The following is a 13480-nucleotide window of genomic DNA, read 5'->3' on the forward strand; positions in this document are numbered from 1 at the left end:
TGAGGTCAGATTCCTTCAGGAGATAGTGTTTGCAGATCTGCAGGTTGGTTGCTCTTCCAGTGGACTATGGCTCTGGGAGCACAGAAGTGGACTAGTTTTCAGGGCAGCTGATTCTGGTATAATGTGGAAAAGTCAGATTTTAATAGCTTTTTTTGGCTACCTTCTTTTTTAAATCACATTCCAGAAAATCACCCTTTGGTTCTTCAGAAAATCAAATGAAAAAGTAATTAAACTTCCCTGCAGGTTGCTAGGGAAGCAGTGAAGTGCAAAGTTGATGAGCAGTGGAGTGTATCTCAGGAAACTTCTGTCTTGCGGAGAATATACCCTAGGCATCATTGAATGAGACCAAGAACCTCTCAAAGGGTTTTAACTGTTGAAATGTTAAAATTAAAGATGTCAACAACATTTTATTTTAGAGGGAAAGTGTGTTCAAGAAAACTTGTAAGAAAATCTCTACAACTAATTTTGCGTTATTTTGATATATTTTCGCCCATCTCTGCATAAACAGAGAGACTGGAAAACCATTATTGGTTTTTGATTGTTAGGTAGCAAGGTAGATAGGTAAAAGTCAATGATTCTTAAAAGTAGATTAAAATTTTTTCTGTGATATTTTTCTACCGTAACTGAACAAACACTACATGTATACAAATAGTTTTAAGATAGTTCAAAGATGTCATAGAAAAGAAATTCTCATTTACCTACATGATTATCAGGGCTAACTCTTATAACCTTTCAGAAAGACTTTTAAGAAGGCCAGAGCAGGTTGTGTACAATCTCCAAGGCCAGTATCATGTATACTCAAGCATAAGGTCGAGATTTAACTGTTGAACTGTTGAAGACAATGTGACCGTAGCTTATGTACCTAACAGTTATCCTTTCATGATATCAATAATAATTTAGAGTTAAATGCCAGTCATTCAATAGTTAGTAGCAGTTATTCAATATATATTAAATACGAATTTAAGAAGTAAGTTTACTTAAAAAACTAAAAATAGAACTACCATATGACCCAGCAATCCCACTACTGAGCATATACCCTGAGAAAACCATATTTCAAAAAGAGTCATGTACCGCAATGTTCACTGCAGCACTGTTTACAATAGCCAGGACATGGAAGCAACCTAAATGTCCATCAACAGATGAATGGATAAAGAAGATGTGGCACACGTATACAGTGGAATATCACTCAGCCATAAAAAGAAACGAAATTGAGTTATTTATAGTGAGGTGGATGGACCTAGAGTCCATCATACAGAGTGAAGTAAGTCAGAAAGAGAAAAACAAATACCGTATGCTAACATATATATATGGAATCTAAAAAAAAAAATGGTTCTGATGAATCTAGGGGCAGGACAGGAATAAAGACGCAGACGTAGAGAATGGACTTGAGGACATGGGGAGGGGGAAGGGTAAGCTGGGATGAAGTGAGAGAGTGGCATTGACATATATACACTACCAAATGTAAAATAGATAGCTAGTAGGAAGCAGCCGCATAGCACAGGGAGATCAGCTCGGTGCTTTGTGACCACCTAGAGGGGTGGGAGGGAGACACAAAAGGGGGGAGATATGGGGATATATGTATACGTATAGCTGATTCACTTTGTTATACAGCAGAAACTAACACAACATTGTAAAGCAATTATACTCCAATAAAGAAGTTAAATTGAAAAAAAGTTTACTGCTGAGTGAACAGATAGAATTCACTTATATCCCAGAATATCCTCATTTTAGGAGAGAAAATTAGTTCTTTGCTGGTACTCATGTTTCTGTGGTATATAGTAAGAAGTCTTTGGGAGATTTTAGAAAGACAAGCAAATGCTTATCTTCTATAGAAGCTGGTGATGGGTTATCTATGTAATGCAGTATTTTAATAAGTCCATGTTGATCTTCATAAAATCATGTGATTTAATTTGTTTTTAGAACTCACATATATATAATAATATTTATAAACTTAAGCATTATTTTGTTTAAAATGCATCCTAATTTATTATTGAAATATATTTAGGATTCACCATATTGTTTTAGCCATTTAGCTTGGATGGAGTTCTGATTTCAGCATCCTCAACCCACAAACACACAAATCTGAAGGGGAAGAAAAGGAAGGGGTCTCTGTGTATCAGAAATATTAGTTAGAAATCCCCACAGGACATTTTCTCCAGGTGACGATTTTTGACTCTCTTCAGCTTTCTAAGTGTATGTTATATAGCAAATATTGGCTGCTTCCCTGTTGGAAACAGTGTGAAAGGAGAAAGGGGAAAATTAAATCAAGGCAAAAGGCAGCCAGCAGGTTGAAGAGGAGTGTATGCCCTTTGCATGTAGATTTTAGATGCAACCCGGTGTGCTTCTAGAATCTCTCCTTTCTCACTGTGTTGTGAAGGGAATTGACCCTTTTCAGCTTGGCAATCAGATATACCAGTTTGTCTCCTTCCTGCCCCTGTGCCCAGCAAGGCTCATCTGCTCCCTCCTCACCACTGTCTTCTTTACCCTCCGTGAGACAGAGTCCTTAGCCTGCCTCAGATCCAGTACAAAGCTCCACCTTCTCCACTCCACCCTGCACTGTGTCCGCCTTCCCTAGGCTCTGGCCTCATTCATTCATAATGCAGGATCTGTTGCTGGTCAGATCTCTGGGTGCTGCAAGGGATGTGGAGACTGATAGGGTAACTGGGAAGATAAAACATCCACAAAAAACTCAGTACAGAGAGCTTCAGATGAAATGTGGCATGGGAAGGATTTCTTGTGGTTGAATCATTCAGAGCAGGCTTCATGGAAGAGGCAACTTTTGAGAGAGCCTTGACTGATGTGCAGAGTTTGATTTCTAGATAGGAGTTACAGAAAGTTTTGGTTTTGATCAGAGAGTAAAATTAAAATATTCTTTGACTAGGGAGAGGTAAAGTTGTTTCCCAACTCTTTTCAGTCTCAAAAATTGAAAAAAAAAAAAAAAGTTAAGGAATGGGATAATTTGAAATCAACCAAGATAACATATTTGTCTCCTTTTTTGAAAATTTATGTATTGTGTGTTGGGCACTGTGCAAAATATTTGAGGACAGTGAGCACCTAAGAGTGTTTAGAAGATGGGACGTTTGAAGGAAATGAGATAGGAAAGTAGAGTGGCTGTAAAATTGGTTCTCCAAACCAGAATTTTCCTATGAATAAAATGAGAACTAATATACTTAAAATTATCTAATATTATTGTTATATTATTTTGTCTGAAAAATTGCTTTTATTATATATATGGTCCTATAAAACAGTTCAATATAAAAAACTTTTAATAAATAAAAAATAAAGTTATTTCTAAAATATATAAAAATTTTTAGGTACATTAGTGCAAAGAAAATCTTTTAATAAATATGTGAACATTTAAAAATTTCAAAGCAGAGTAGTTTTGGAAAATATTTAAGTATTTTAATCTATTGCTTATTCATCTATCTCTAATACTTTTCTGAAGAATATGTATTTTTTCCAATGTGGTCTTATTATGCTTTTTTCCTCCATAAAATTGCTTGTAATCTTCTTTGGAGTTACATTTTATGATTATTAAGTTTGAAATTGTCGACATCAGCAATTGACTCTTCTCTGTGGGTCATGTTTTTAATTAAGAAAATTATTCTGTGTACAAGGGCTGAAGAGCACGTCAAGAGCAAATTCTGTGATAAGCTTAGAGCAGATCCTACTAAACAGAGGATATTCTCAATTTTTTTTTGGTACTGACATGTATGAATATCGACTTTTGTAAATAGTTCAGCCCTTGATTGTCACAAGTTCTGTTTTTGCCTCCCTTCAAAGTACTTTCTTTGACAAATACTTTGACAAGTTTCTTAGCTTTTATAAGACAAGACTTGTCAAATAAATTGTCTCCATTTATGACTCCTTTGAATGTTTTCCCATACTTAGATGCTTCAAAATTGTAGGCCTTTTCAACTTCATTTTATTTTGGTACAGAATATAAATTTAAAAGATGTAGATGCTGATGCTTCTTCAGGAGATTTGTGTCTTCTGGTTCATGTGGTTAATGATATCACTCTCATTCACTATAGTGGAGGATAAATGCTGACAAACTTTTTTTTAATAAGCCTATTTTTAAAGAATGTTTTCAGGTTTACAGAAAAATTGTGAAGATAGTACAGAGAGTTCCTATATAACCTGCACCCACTTTCCCTCATTTTTAACATTTTGCATTGGTGTAGTAATTTGTTAAAATTAATGAAATGATATTGATACATTATTAGTAATTAAATTCCATACTTTATTCAGATTTCCTCAGTTTTTCCCTAATATCCTTTTTTTGGTTCCATCATTCCACCAGGACACCACATTATACTTAGTTGTCATGTCTCCTGAGGCTCCTGTTGGCTGTGACAGTTAAATATTTCAAGCAAGTTACACGGTTATCACCATCATTCTTGAGGAAAGGAAATTTGGTACTGAACTTTTTACTAAGCATGCATCTTTGTTTGTCTTGTGGGGTCATTGCTGCTAAAAGGATTTACTGCAAAATGTAAAAGCATTACCATCCAGTAAAATAACTGGTTATACATTTAAACCACACTAAAAATGGTTAAATCACAGTAGTGAAAACATTCTAGTTACTTTCTATTGCTCTGTGGCAGGACTCTCCAACTTGTGTTTTCGGTACCTATTTCCTGTACACTGTGCCTGTAATTTCCTAATTTCCCATTGATGTGGCCGGATGGCTGCCCGGCAGCACTGTGCATCTATCTGCGGGTAGCAGCACAACTGGCTGGTTTTCCAGGTGGCCCACAGGTCAGACCCCTCCATCTTTCTCCATCACCATCGAGACCCATAGGAGTTATCTGTCTCCAGCTTCTCTTGTCCAAGCTTAATTTGTTTTATCGGTGAGTATTCCTGTTTCCTGCTCCTGAAAGGAAAGTCTTAGTTACATTGTGTCTAGAGAGAGTCAGGAAAGGAGAGATGGGTTTATCACTGATTGTCTTCTGATTTAGCAGCACATTAGTGAGAAGTCTTTTCACTGCACAAATGTATCACGCTACCAGGCGAACGCTGAAGGTAAAAAGCGCACATCCACTAACTCACCCTGGCTTATTTTAATGCAGCTGTTAATAACTTTAATGCTTAAGAAAACCTTTAATGTATAGCTAGTACACAGTTTAATAAGAGTTACTACCTGTTAATGCAACTTTCTGATTACAGAAAAGGGGAAATTCTGGATAAATGCTAAAGGACAACAGGCTTAAATTGGAATTGTTCCTGACAAACCTGGGAAGGTGATAGATGTCGTCTAAAGGGAAAATTTAGCATAGAAACTGATATGGCACTCTTTATTTTCTCCCCAACCCCTATCTTTCCTGCCCAAATAGAAATTTTCAGTGAAAAATAACTATAATACACATAGTTGCACTAACATTACTAGATTAAATGCCTACATTTAACTTGACTCAAGGTAAATTGATAGAAATATTGGGAGAGTGAATGTGCATTATAAGGTAAGAACTCTGAAATAAAGACACATATTCCCACATATACCTGCCCACTGTCTACATATATAAGCACATTGATAATGTGATGTCCATAAATGAAAAAATTTGATATGGACCTAGGGACAGGGTGAGAGCAAAGGCCTGTGTTCCTGGGTACAGAAGGGTTAGGTCTGCATTGCCCCATCCCCATTCCTGTGCTCAGGGCATTATGCTAATAGACTATAACAGGGATCAAAATAAGGCCCATTTGGCCCTCTGCCTGTTTGTGTAAATAGTTTTATTGGAGCACAACCAAGCTCATTCGCTGATTGTTGCCTATGGCTGCTTTCATGCTACAATGGCAGAGTTAAGTAGTTGCAACAGAGATGGTAAGTATTTTATATCTGGTGCTTTAAAGAAAAGGTTTACTGACCCCTGGACTATATAAGCTTTGCAGACTGACCTCAAGCGTGACCCAACTCTCACTTTTCAGTTTCACCTGCCCTGGCCCCATAAGACAACATTTCAGTCCAAGGGGCTTCCACGCCACACGGCTTTCTTCCTTTCAGCCCTTTTCCAATACACAACATAGAAGCAGACAGGAGATAACCACCTACTTCTCTCTAACTCATTGGGGTAGAGGAGTCGAGAGGAGGCGTGACAATGGCTAATGTTTATCAGTTACCTACAGCATGCCTTGCACTGCTGTCTGTGCTCCAGTTGGGTTAATCCTCACATTTCGTGGTAGGTTCAAGTACTAGACCCACTTTATAACTGAGGAAACTGGAGCTCAAGAGGTTAAGTGTTTTTCACAAGGCCCAGGATGTGCTGAGGAAGCATGTGAATTTAGCCAGGCCATTACACTTACCCCGTGCACTCCTCCTTCCTGGCTTCAGGAGCCCTCAGCTGTTTCGAGTGTGCCATCCTTAAACCTTCAGCACAGTGCCTCTTGCTGGCTCTGTCTTCCTCCCTCCATTGGCAAACTCCCAGTAACTAAATTTCAGTGATTTTTAAATAGGAAGCAATTTGCAATTTGAAATGTTTCTAGACTTTGCATAAATCTAGTTAACATGCTCACCTTCCAGGAAGTTTCCATTTTAAAACCTTTTGGGAAATGTTTCCCAAATAAGTACTTAGGCAAGTAAAATATTTTTTCAGGGTGACGTGAATCCAGGAGGAATTTTACCCGCAGGAGATGTATTCGGGCTGGGGGTCCTGGAGTAGGCAACAGTGGTTGGTTACCTGAACTAGATCATCCTCTGACTCAGCAGCAGCAAAACGGCTGAGAAAAGCCCAGGCCACTGGATTGCTTGTTTCCCAGTCTGTGGGGTAGTGGGACCAGGTTGAATAAATCATTGTTTGTTTTCTCTAGAAGGGAGAGCCAGATCACCATTCTGTAAGTGAGTTAATGAAGAATAAAACCTGCTGTGATAAACAGGCGGCCAGTGTGAGGCTGTTAGTGGGCAGAGGTACATCCTGTCTGAAAAGCAAGACTTGAACCTCCAAAAGAGAACTGATGCTGCCCTGTTCTAGCAGCACAGCTGGATTTTGGCTGTTGGAATTTATTTTCCATTCAGTTGAGGTTTATTCTGAAAGTATGTGTACTATGTAATAAGAGTACATTTTGAAATCATTCATTTTCACTTAACTTGTAAGGGGGAAAGAGGCTAAGCCTTTCCCCCTCAACTGACTAAATGACAGTATGGTTTTTTCAGGGCAGCTAAAAAGATCAGTTGGTGTCACCTGAACAGGAATATACTCATTATCCTTATTCCCAAAGAGAAATAAACTATCAGATTTTAAAAAGACTTTATTTTTTTAGAGCAGTTTTAAGTTCACAGCAAAATTAAGAGGAAGGTACACAGATTTCCTATACACCACCTGCTCCCACACATGCACAGCCTCCCCATTATCAGCAACTCCCACCAGAGTGGTACATTTGTTCAAATTGATGAACCTACATTTTCACATCATTATCACCCCAATTCCTTACTTTACGTTAGGGTTCACTCTTGCTGTTGTATATTCTGTGGATTTGGACAAACGTACAATGATATGTAGCCATCATTATAGTATCATGCAAAGTATTTCACTGCCTTAAAAATCCTCTGTGCTCCGGCAACCAATGATATTTTTACTGTCCCCAAGTGTTTCCTTTTCCAGAATGTCATGTAGTTGGAATCATAAAGTATGTAGTCTTTTCAGATTGGCTTCTTTTTCTTAGTAATATGCATTTAAAGTTCCTCCATGCCTTTTCATGGCTTGATAGCATATTTCTTTCCAGTGCTGAAAAATACTCCATTGTCTGGATGCTGAATAATATTCCATTGTCTGGATATACCACAGTTTATTAAAATCCATTCACCTACTAAGGGACATCTTGGTCACTTCCAAGTTTTGGCAATTATGAATAAATCTGCTATAAACATCTGTGTGGACATAAGTTTTCATCTCCTTTGGGCAAATACCAAGGAACACAATTTCTGGATCATATGGTAAAAGAATGCTTAGTTTTATTAAAATTTGCCAAACTGTCTTCAAAGTGGCTGTATTATTTTGCATGCCCAGTAGCAATGAATGAGAGTTCCTGTTGCTCCACATCCTCAATAGCATTTAGTGTTGTCAGTGATCTGGATTTTCGCCATTGTAATAGGTGTGTAGTGATAGTTTGTTGTTGTTTTAATTTCTGTTTCCCTGATGACATATGATGTAGACTATATTTTTTCATTAATTTTTATTGGAGTATAGTTGCTTTTTTATTAATTTTTATAGAGCATCCTTTTTATGCTTACTTGCCATCTGTATATCTTCTTTGGGGAGGTGTCAGTTAAGGTCTTTGACCAATTTTGTAATCAGCTTGTTTTTCTTATTGTTAAGTTTTAAGAGTTCTTTTTATATTTTGGATAACAGTCCTTTATCAGATGTGTCTTTTGCAAATATTTTCTCCCAGTCTATGGCTTATCCTCTCATTCTCTTGACATTGTCTTTTGCAGAGCAGTTTTTAATTTTAATGAAGACTAGGTTATCAATTATGTCTTTCATGGATCATGCCTTTGGTGTTATATCTAATATGGCATCGCCCTATCTGAGGCCATCTAGGTTTTCTCCTAGGCTTATCTTCTAGGAGTATGATAACTTTGCATTTTATATTCATATCTGTGATCCACTTTGAGTTAGTTTTTATGAAGGGTGTAAGATCTGTGTCTAGGTTCATTATTTTGCCATGTGGTTATCCAGTTGTACCAGCACCATTTGTTGAAAGACTGTCTTTGCTTCACTGTGTTGTCCTTGGTCCTTTGTCAATGACTATATTTATGTAGGTCTGTTTCTGGGCTCTCTGTTTCATTGATCTGTCTATATGATAAGATTTTAGTTGTCTATAATTTTACACATTCTATAATAAAGGAAAGTAGAAGCTAGTGAAAACTCCTGAAGTCCCACATTTCTGGATTAAATTACAGTAGACTTAGATTTACCTTCCTATCTGCAAACCTGTTTCAAAATCCTTCACTTAATTCTCTGCTGCAGCCAAAACTTTGAGAAGTTGAGAATGGTTAAGATGTACACTTGATCATGTTGTCTCTTCCTTTAAACCTTCCAGCACCTTACCACCCTCTCAGAATAACTGCTCCTCTCCCATGTCTTTACAGTGCTTTCAGGCTCTGTGCAGTCATCTGGCTCTTGCTAACTTCTCCCCCAATCTGATGCTGCTGGTCCCTCCCCCACTCTAAGCTCCTCAGCCTCATCAGCTTCTTCCATTTACAGGAACTGCTGCCGGCCCCTCCCCTGCCCTCAAACCCCTCAACCTATGGTTGGTTATTGGATCCTGGAACAGGCCACCCGCACCCCACTTCTGCCTAGTTGGCATCTACTCATCTTTCAGGTCATCATACTGCAAGGCTCGGTCATGTTCACCTGCTGTATGCTATCAGAGCATCTTGGACTTAATCTTCATGGTGAGCCTAATGAGGGAAGGTACTCGGTATGTTTCTTAGCATTTTATTTCCAGGATCTAACATAGTGCCCTTTGGATTGCCTGGATATTTAATTTCCCATGCTCAGACATTAGGATCATAGTGTCAGTTTTCTTCCAGCCATCCCTAGTGTAGGATGATGTAGACATTGAATACTATTTGCTTTTGTCCACAGAGAACCATTTAGGGTTTTAGATATATGTAACTTACAGTTTGAATAAATTGGTTAGCTCTCTATTTCAGTGCTTAAAGCAGCAAAACTTTGAATCTAAGGGCCAATTTTCCTACCAACCTTACTGGGTCACCGTGTTCTTTAGCCTGGGATGATGTTGTCTGCACTTGACTATTTCCCAGGGGTGTCCTGAGACCAGAGGCGTCCAGGCATTCTAAATACTGGCCTTACTACATTACAAATACATAAACATAGATAAATATGTGCTCTTCTAAGTAAAATGTAAATCCTGTGGAAGTGTGTGACATTTAAAATTTTTACCAATCTTTTTTTTTTTTTTTCTTGCGTTATGCGGGCCTCTCACTGTTGTGGCCTCTCCCATTTGCGGAGCACAGGCTCCGGACGCGCAGGCTCAGCAGCCATGGCTCACGGGCCCAGCCGCTCCGCGGCATGTGGGATCTTCCCGAAACGGGGCACGAACCCGCGTCTCCTGCATCGGCAGGCGGACTCTCAAGCACTGCGCCACCAGGGAAGCCCTACCAATCTTAATTACACCTATTTTTTTCCTCCTAAATTCAGGTAATTTATCTCTCAGCTTCGGTGAGAATATTTGCAATTTACAATGCTTATTTCCCAGGGATCATTTAAACTTTTTAAGTTGTGAATTTTTCATCAGCAGTTTGCCATTATCACTGTCTTTCAAACAAATCATCTTGTAATTTATTGAACAAAAAGATGAAGAGGCTCAGATCTAAAACCAGTTGGTAATCCAGGGTGTGTCTTTCTCATTTCATTTGATCTCTTTCCTTAAGATATAAATTAGATTATTTTTAGCATGAGTGGCTCTCTCCGAACAGAAGCAGAGACTGTTTTTCATCTTGGCTGACTAACGTGCATGACCTGACCCTTAATCTTTACCCAGTATTTGTCTGGTACACCTGTAAACAGGTTTGCATGGTATTTGTGAATCCAAGCATAGTTGTCTTATATGAGGCCCTGGACTTAAGTCTTGTCACTACCGGGCACCCTTTTCAGCACCCAGAGGCACCACCCTGGGTAAGGGTCAGGAGAAAACAAAGCTGTGTGTGCAGCACTGTGTGGTCTGCTTGTTTAACCTTTGACGTCAGGAGCAAGGACACTGGGAGAGACTGGTGACTCCTGTAATCTCGGGAGCAGAACAAAAAGACTGTCTTGGTAGCAAGTGATGGCACCCAGTCTGTTGAGCTGAGGAATCCATAGGTGTTTAGCTGCCTGTACAGGGCACAGCATTTAAATCTTACATAGAGGGACCACGTATTATCTTGTTAAGATAAAATATTTTTTGTTTTTGTTTTGTTTTTTGCATCCAGTGTGAAAATCACCACGTGCACTCCATTGCAGTGTCTAGGCATAATCCAGATGGTTCTCTAGTTTCACAGATAAGGACTGAATGAACCAAGCAGACAAAAGGAGGGGGAGAAGGGAGTGTGCCTCACTGTGTACAGTAGTGCTTTCCCCAAATAGCTTTAGGTAAATAAGAATTGATCAGATTATCTCATCTTAATGTTAGTTGTGCCTTCATTCGTTAGAGGAGTCCCTTTGTAATGTGGATGGTGCTTGTAGCAATAATACCTATCCTCTAAAATAATTTTCCAAAACTCTTGGTACATCAAAGTTTTTTAAATGGGGACATGCACTTGGGACCCCTGAAAAGCAGATTAGCACTTACTTTTGGTATGAAGAGCTAGTTCCCCTGGAGCCAGATGGGCTGAATTGGAATCCTAGCTCTGATACCAGAATGATACTTACCTCTCTCGACCTCAGTTTCCTCTGTGGTAAATAGGATACTAGTGATAACTTCTTCATAAGGCTGTTGTCAGGATTAAGTGAATAGTACATTTAAAAGCTGAGATCACTGCTGGGACTGCATATGTAAGGTGCTTAATAAATGTCTGCTTCACTATATGAATGCTTCAGAATAGGCTTTTATTTCCCAAAAAGAGAATGGATGGTGGCAGTAAAGACTCACCCTGGTCATAGAAGTTTTATTATTTATTCAATATTGAAGCTATCAAGGAAGGAGGTAAGAAAGTAATTTAATCTGGAGGGTGATGATTAAAAAAACAAATTAGGAAAGTATGACGCCAACTTTTTAAGTTCAAGTTGAGTTTTACAAAGAACTTCCAAGCCTTAGGCTCTCCAAAATACAAACATTTCTTTCTCTTATATTGGGAAGATTGATGTGGTCAGGCATCCTTCCCAAGCAGTTTCCCTCTGTGTGGTGATCCAAACATATTTCATCACATGGTTTCACCATATTGGAGTTTTTCACTTCAGCCATGAGGATGAGGAAATGAGGAGGGAGGCAGAGAAGGAGAGGGCTGGGGGGAGAAGGGAGAGAGAGAGAGAGAGAGAGAGAGAGAAATAGGTATGAGAGAGGGATAATGAGAATGCATAAGAGCTGAGGATCTTACAAAGGATTTTAGGGGCCAAGTATGGAAGTGGCAAACACATCATTTCTGCTCTCATTCCATTGGCCACAACTAGTCACATGGCTCCAACCTACCTGCCCAGGGTTCTGAGGAGTCAGTTCTCCCCTGTGTGCCCTATAAAAAGCAGCATAGATGAGTATCCAGCTAGTCTCTGACACAACAGTTAACCATGTAACTTATTTCCTACTAGTGGCAGACATTTTCTATAATTAATCTATTTGTACACTTCACTGTAAACTATTCCTGAAATTCTGTGTAATACCAGGACCAGCAAAGGACTCAAGAGAATTTACAATCATTATGTTCTTTTCTTATTTTAGAAATTTTCAGAAATTAAGGGAATTTTTGGAGACATCTACTTCTGAACATTTTATTGCTGTGCAGTTAGCCAAGAAACAAGGACTCTTGGTGACAGTATCTTAATGGCAATCCTTGACAGGCAGGTCCCTATTAATGAGAAAGTTTTTATGCTTTGTATACCGCTGATGGTCAGCAAATGACAAAAGGCAAGGAAGTTAATGATCCTGTTGTACGTTGAAATTACATGGGACAATGTAAGAGTAGAGTTGTTTTTTTTTTTTTTGCTGCTCCTTAATAAATATGGCTCACTACTGTAGCCAATATTTGTACTCAGCTCTGACAGGAAGGATGATGGCAACTTTCTGTGTCTTATATCACCAAATAAAGTGACTTATTCCTGCAGGTTTATTAATAATATTTCAGTTAAGCAGTTCTTTTCAATCATAATTGGCCTCTGCACACATCAAGCAGTTTATTTTTTATTTTTATTTATTTTTTTGCGGTACGTGGGCCTCTCCCTGTTGTGGCCTCTCCCGTTGCGGAGCACAGGCTCCGGACGCGCAGGCTCAGCGGCCATGGATCACAGGCCCAGCCTCTCCACGGCATGTGGGATCTTCCCAGACCGAGGCATGAACCCGTGTCCCCTGCATCGGCAGGCGGACTCTCAACCACTGCGCCACCAGGGAAGCCCCAAGCAGTTTATTTTTAAGAGAAAAGCTGGGAGAGTTTATAGCTACGTGGACACACCTCAGGGCCATGCCTAAATAAGCTTTGGGTTAATATATACCTTACATTTTGAAGTGTTTCATAGTTCTGTGTAATGATTTTGAATCCCATTTCTTCTGCCAAGGTTCAGATGTTTAACACCACTGGGAAGCAATATAATGTAATGGTTAACCGTGTGATCTGCAGTATCAGACTGAGTTTGAATCCCAATTCTGCCACTCAGTCACTATGTGACCTTGGAAATTTTCACTGTTTGCTATGGTTGCCTAGGTATTTCTGATAACAGATATCAGACTGGGTGGCTTAAACAACAGAGATTTATTTTCTCACAATTCTGGAGACTGGAAGTTTGAGATCAAGGTATTGGCAGGGTTGGAGGTGAGAGCCTCTCTTCCTGGCTTG

General features: G+C 39.0%; 1 protein-coding gene across 1 annotated transcript in view; it reads left to right on the top strand.

Annotated features, from left to right (window-relative positions):
- RASEF (RAS and EF-hand domain containing) overlaps nucleotides 1-13480 on the top strand; it is a 71306-nt gene that overhangs the window by 15849 nt on the left and 41977 nt on the right. The window lies entirely within an intron of this gene.

Source organism: Lipotes vexillifer, unplaced genomic scaffold (assembly GCF_000442215.2).
Source record: "Lipotes vexillifer unplaced genomic scaffold, Lipotes_vexillifer_v1.1 scaffold2225, whole genome shotgun sequence".
In the NCBI taxonomy this organism is placed as follows: domain Eukaryota; kingdom Metazoa; phylum Chordata; class Mammalia; order Artiodactyla; family Lipotidae; genus Lipotes; species Lipotes vexillifer.